The sequence below is a fragment of the Miscanthus floridulus genome, chromosome 12 (assembly GCF_019320115.1).
Source record: "Miscanthus floridulus cultivar M001 chromosome 12, ASM1932011v1, whole genome shotgun sequence".
In the NCBI taxonomy this organism is placed as follows: Eukaryota; Viridiplantae; Streptophyta; class Magnoliopsida; order Poales; family Poaceae; genus Miscanthus; species Miscanthus floridulus.
Window position 1 is genome coordinate 41,468,794 of NC_089591.1, and position 5,810 is coordinate 41,474,603.

Consider the following 5,810-nt stretch of genomic DNA (forward strand, 5'->3'; position numbering starts at 1 on the left):
TATATATATATATTTATCCTATGAGTCTTAATAGTATGACAGGATCGTGTAGATTGCTATGCTATAGGACTCTGGTAGAAGTCGAGTGATGGCTGTCACTCACGAGAGATAGGAAATATATTAGATTATTATTATCACTTAGAAAATATAAATGGTGGAAAGGAAAAATGGTGACCAGACAGGGATATGGTTTGGGTATTGGTGGGTGTAAGAGGTTGTGTCACCGTGGACGCGGGGTATGGCTTGGTTACACTGCTTTCCCTGTCTGTGTTGGTTAAGGACCGGTCGTTGCATAAGCCATCGAGGCAAGTCACAGACTTATTATCCCGAGCACATACTTGGGTATGGGCGCTTGAAAGACTTGTTGCTCTCTTATCGTGGATCTAGCTCTTTCCGGACTGACTGTTAGGTTTTTTTTTGTAGAGGAGGTCCTTGCACCGCACTGACTCCGGGACTCAGGGGTGGGGGCTTGGAGTCCCTGTTTAGACGGGGACCTGGACATCTAGGACAGGAGGGTGATGGGTTGGTCCTACTTGTGCCTTAGGTATAAGCGGGGCGTGTGTTTTCGGGGTATCCAGCTAGGGGCATTGATTTGCGAATCGCCGGGCAATCCGGTACGGCTTGTTTCGTGCCTAGCACCGTAGTAAGAACTAAAAGATGAAATATGAAAAAATGAACTCTGATTGCTTACCACCTTGCTTGAAAGTAGTACGGGTGCTTACATAGAATGGTTAGTTAATGAACTAACGCACTGCTAATAAAAATTGAATATAAAGACGCACTTTTAGTAATGGCTCCTACAGATGCAATAAACCCACAAGCCAGATAGCCTTACATATCCTTGGAGTCTTTTCTTTCTCTTATTGGGTAAGTCTTGCTGAGTACAATTGAGTACTCAGAATTTTATTCCCCTTGTTGTAGGTGACAGGTGGATACTAGAGCTGACTCTTGTGTGTGAATTCCTCCTGGTGGACTCAGAGAGAATTTCCTTTACGCTGCGATCATACTTTTATTTATAACTCTCACCAAATAATTTATAAAGGAAAGTTTTATAATCTGTTGTCATAGATTACATATCAACGTTTCACTATGCCATGAATAGATAATTATTTTCGCTGTAATTCTGATCACATGTTTATATTCCTGCTGTTACATTAAATTGTTCATAACTCTGATAATATGATTACATTCCGCTGTTATGATAATAAATGTTATACTCTGATGTACATGTAAAGTGATGTAAGAAATGGTTAAGAATGATGTAAGCTTTATTCTCTCATTTGTGATCCTGATGAAAAATGTGGATTTTCGAGTTCTCCCCTAGGGTGTGCCCGATGAAACCGAGTAATTTAGTGTTCTTCCTTGGGTACTTAGTGTCTAATGAAAGACGAGTACTCCTGGAAGGCATTAGATTAGGCGGTTCTGCCACAAATCAGTGCACAACGCTAAAACAAAACTTGTAGAGCTACATACCAGCTCCAACATTGATTAAATGATCTAGGTCTAATTCGCAACGGTTAGCAAGTTAAATCGTCCCAAAGTTAGGCACGATGAACTGTTAACTCAATTAGGACTTAGAAAATTTCCTAAGTGCAAAAAATAGTGTTTTGCTGATTTTTGTGAGCTACAAATGACCAAGCTAGGCACAGAATTAGCTCATGACTCAAAAATAAAAGTTGTTGCTCTAAGCAAATACTACAACTTTGCTTAAGGGTGCTTTGCCATGCAAACCCTCTATGACATAGTTCAACCTAGGTCAAACATACCACTTGAAAATAATGCCTTACACTATAACTATGACTTAGAGACCAAATTAGCCTTAGTCATAAATACCAAAGTTGTTCCATGTGATATTCTAAACATGTTTAGAGTATTCCTAAGGTTCCACAATCATTTTATACGTTGGTTACATATAATACTTCCTAGGTCAACAAGCATATCATCACTTAGGAGCTTAATTAGATAAAGTAATTTATATGAACATTGTTCCATTAGTCATTCTAAGTGTAGCTAAGGTGTTTTAATGACCAACATCAACCATTTGCACTTATTTACACATGATCATAAATATGCACATATAAAAACATAGAATAACAAAGCATGTTTCACATATAAAAGCTTATATATAAATGTTTGATGATTATGCTTATGCAATGCAAGTGAAATTATGCAAGCCTAACCCTAGCGTGTTATGTACACAGTCACGGCCATGGTGGCTAGGCAGCCAGCAGCCTTTGGTCGAGCCGGGGAGACACCTTCGAGGCTACGGCGAACGTCGTTGGCTTGGGGGCTGGGGCAAACAGCAGGGATGGCAGGTAAGCAAGTGTCAGCACGAGGGAGATTAGGATGTTTTACTGCAGTTTACCGGAGTCCGGAGCCAAGCAGGCAGACCCCAGTGTCTTTAAAACTTCTGCTTTCTGCCGGCCACTGGTACCTGCCGGGATCAGCATTTTTTGTTGATATATATACCGGTCCTGCACGGGTCACGGGGCCCCACAGCTCCAAAGAAAATGCTAAGATAAGGTGATGATACTCTTCCGTCTCAAAGACAAAACACATATATTGAAATATTAGTATTTATGATGCATATAAAGATTGTTAGATTAATTAATGAAATGTATTTTTATAATAAACATATTTGGAGATACAAAGTTTAATGACATTTTCATTAAAACTAGTTTAAGAAAGTTTTAACGTAGTCTAAACTTGGTTAAGATTTTAATGCACCTCAGTACTTGTTAATGTTAACCAACTAGCGATATAGTTGAACATCAGTGACACTAAAGAAGGTGCATGTATGTTGCAGTACTTTTATTTACAGTTTTTTTTTTGTTTTTAAAATTTAGTATTTTTAGAGTGAGTAGTGAGGAACCGCCCCAATGAATAGTGATTAACGTAGGTGCAATTCTGTTACGGTTCATGTTGGAAAACACTGTTTATACTGGAATGTTGTGAGAGAAAAATACTGTTCTGGTTAGGAAAAATAAGCCGAACAAGCCGGCTTAAATTCAGTGGATGGGGTGCAAACTGTTCCGAAGTGTAATGAAGGTGCATACACTGAATTTGTTTGATTCATTCAAGACCATAAGCGGTTGGGGTTCTCTAACATCGGAAGTTAAATTCAGTGAAAACTTCGTAATTCTTGAGAACAATGTGCATTTAAAGATCCAAACTTGATCGTTTTTATCTCGGATATATGCAGTTTCGTCGGTCATGCCGCTCCGATGTTGTGCCAATTGGTAAGCTGATCCATAGTGTCCAAATCGCCAAATGGGATCAACAACAAAACGCCATTCTGAAGATTTTGAGGACACGCATCATATACAAATCTCCTGACTCCGCGTATATTTTTATTACTGACTGAATCTCATCATCCCACCCTTACCATAATGGCATAATCCCTAGCGCGATAATCCCTGGTCCTCGATCTGCATCCTAAATAGTAAACACTGATCACTCGTCTCCGAGCAGAAGAGACCTGACGATAGCGTCGGGCATGCCGTCGGCGACCGGGAACAGGTGGCCGGCCGTCGGGAGCTCATGGTAGATGGCCATGGGAGCCTCTTGCTGATGTACCGCGACAGTTGAACCGGCACGTACAGGTCCTCGACGCCGTGCCACAGGTGCACCTTCACCTCGCCTTCGGCGCCGGCGAACGGGTTCTCCATCACCAGGGGGCTCCAGTCCCACTTCCCGAAACCGACCATCATGTCGCGGTGCAGCGAGTCGTGCTCTCCCTGCTGTCGGACCTGCTTCTGCAAACAAAAGAAAAACAGCGCAGGGTTGGAAGTCACAGATCATGATTTCAGTAGCCTACGATGCCAATCGCTGCTTCGTGGCTGTCGTCTTCTAGTTCTTGCCTGATAGGTTCGCTCCATGAACTTGTGAGCTAGAAGCCTGTCCTCCTTGGATAAGATGGCGGGGTCGCCGTCCTTGACGCTGGAGCCGCGGAACAGCTTCTGGGTGTTCCACCAGTGCGTCAGCCACGGCAGGTGGTGAGCGACCCAGACCGCGCGCTGGTCTTGCGGAAACTGCACGCGCCAGGCCTCCTTGACGACGTCAGGCGGGAAGCCGGACCACCAGAAGTTGCCCACCGGGGCAAGAATCGCCACGCCGGCGAGCCTGGAACGATTCCATTTCCAGGACGAAAACATGACAGGGAAAAGATGAAGTACTCTGTACTCGTTGCAACATTCAATTGGTCGGCCTACTAGGCCGCTAGTTTATAGCACCCACCTGTGCGGGATGTACTTGAGGCAGCTCCACATGATCTCGCCGCCCATGGAGAAGCCGATGAGTTGGAACTTGGGCCCGAGCTGGAGATTGTCCGCCAGCTCCGCGATGTCAAGGGCGATGCTCTTCTCTGTCCGGGCCGGGTGGGCGTCGCTCTCGGCGTACCCGGGCCGGTCGAAGGATAGCAAGTAGATTCCCAGCTCTTCCAACAGCCCCTGCGTCAGTTTACAACAGTTCATCACAGAGTCAAAAACTTTTCTGAAAATAAAGAAGAGTGGCACTGGAGTAGTATCTGCGATCACTGTGTCAAAAAAAGCTCGAGTCTTTCTTTCAGAGTAAGCGGTTAACAAAAGGAACTGCTCATAGTCATATCTGCACGGACTGCACCTGGGAAACATTCAGCACGTCATATCTACAGCAGTCGAAGCCATGGACGAATATCATCTTGTACTTGGCCTTCTCCTTGGGGACGCCGGACTCCAGGTACGACAAGTGCCTGCCGTCCCTGAGCCTTGTCCTGGGCGCCGTGACCGGAGGCCCGCCCGGCGTGCCGGGGATCTTAGACGGCGGCGGCTGAATCCGGGCGTACAGCAGCGCCGAGAAGAAGACGAGCAGAGCTAGTGCCGCCTCCTTCTTGCCTGCGCCTGAGAGACGAGAAACCGCAGTGGTTAAACGTGCACCGAGTTTCGTAATCCCGAACAAGAACAAACTAAAGCGCTCTCTTGAGAAAACAGGCCACGAACACGAATTGAAATCATGTCAGTGGAACGCCGGCCGGGCAAGCGAATACACCAGAGGTCGCCGCGGCCGGCGGTGCGCTCGTCTTACCGTGCGCGGCACCAGAGCGACCGGCGGAGCCTGCGACGTCAGTCCCTGCCATCGGCTAGCTGCGTCCACTGTCCCGCGGCGGCCGCTGAGCGGAAGGGGCTCGCCTCGGCTCCCTGAGTCTCCGGAGCCGTGGACGCACACGAACGCGCTTGACACACGAGACAGGGACGCCTACCGCTGCCGCTGCCGCTGCCGCTGCCGCCGCCGAGCCTCTTTGCTCCAATGCTCCCTTATAAAATAGGATGTCTATATTATATTCATGTGTTTCGTGACCAACTAGCACAAGGTTGTTAGTTTCATGTAAAACACACGATTTCTACGAGAAACAAATCCAGTTGCTTTAGATAACAGTAGCACACGAATTCTACCACCATTAGATCGAAATCCAACGCCCATCGTGCTTATTGCATATATTTTATAATAAAATTGTAGCTGTAATTTTCAAATCAGGTTATAAAAAACCCGATACACAAAACTATATAAACCTAACGAAATCTAATATATGTTGACAGAAAGACAATTAACAAGTAACAATTTTTTCTATAGCTAGACAAAAAAATTATATAAATAATATATTATAAAATGAGATAATTTTTTTCTATAGTCGCTGTTGTCAGGGGGGAGACGATGAAATGAAACGAGAGAAGACTTGTGGAACAGCTTGTCAGCGACAAGGAAAAAAAACAGATAGCTAAATCGGTGGAATCAGACGGTCAACTATGGACAGACCCAGCGTGCGATCGGATGAT

The 5,810-nt window shown here is 45.2% G+C and overlaps 1 pseudogene; it reads right to left on the reverse strand.

Moving 5' to 3' along the window:
* Nucleotides 1-3,225: 3,225 nt before the first annotated feature.
* On the reverse strand, nt 3,226-5,260 carry LOC136497573 (uncharacterized; annotated as a pseudogene).
* Between the last annotated feature and the right edge of the window lie 550 nt (nt 5,261-5,810).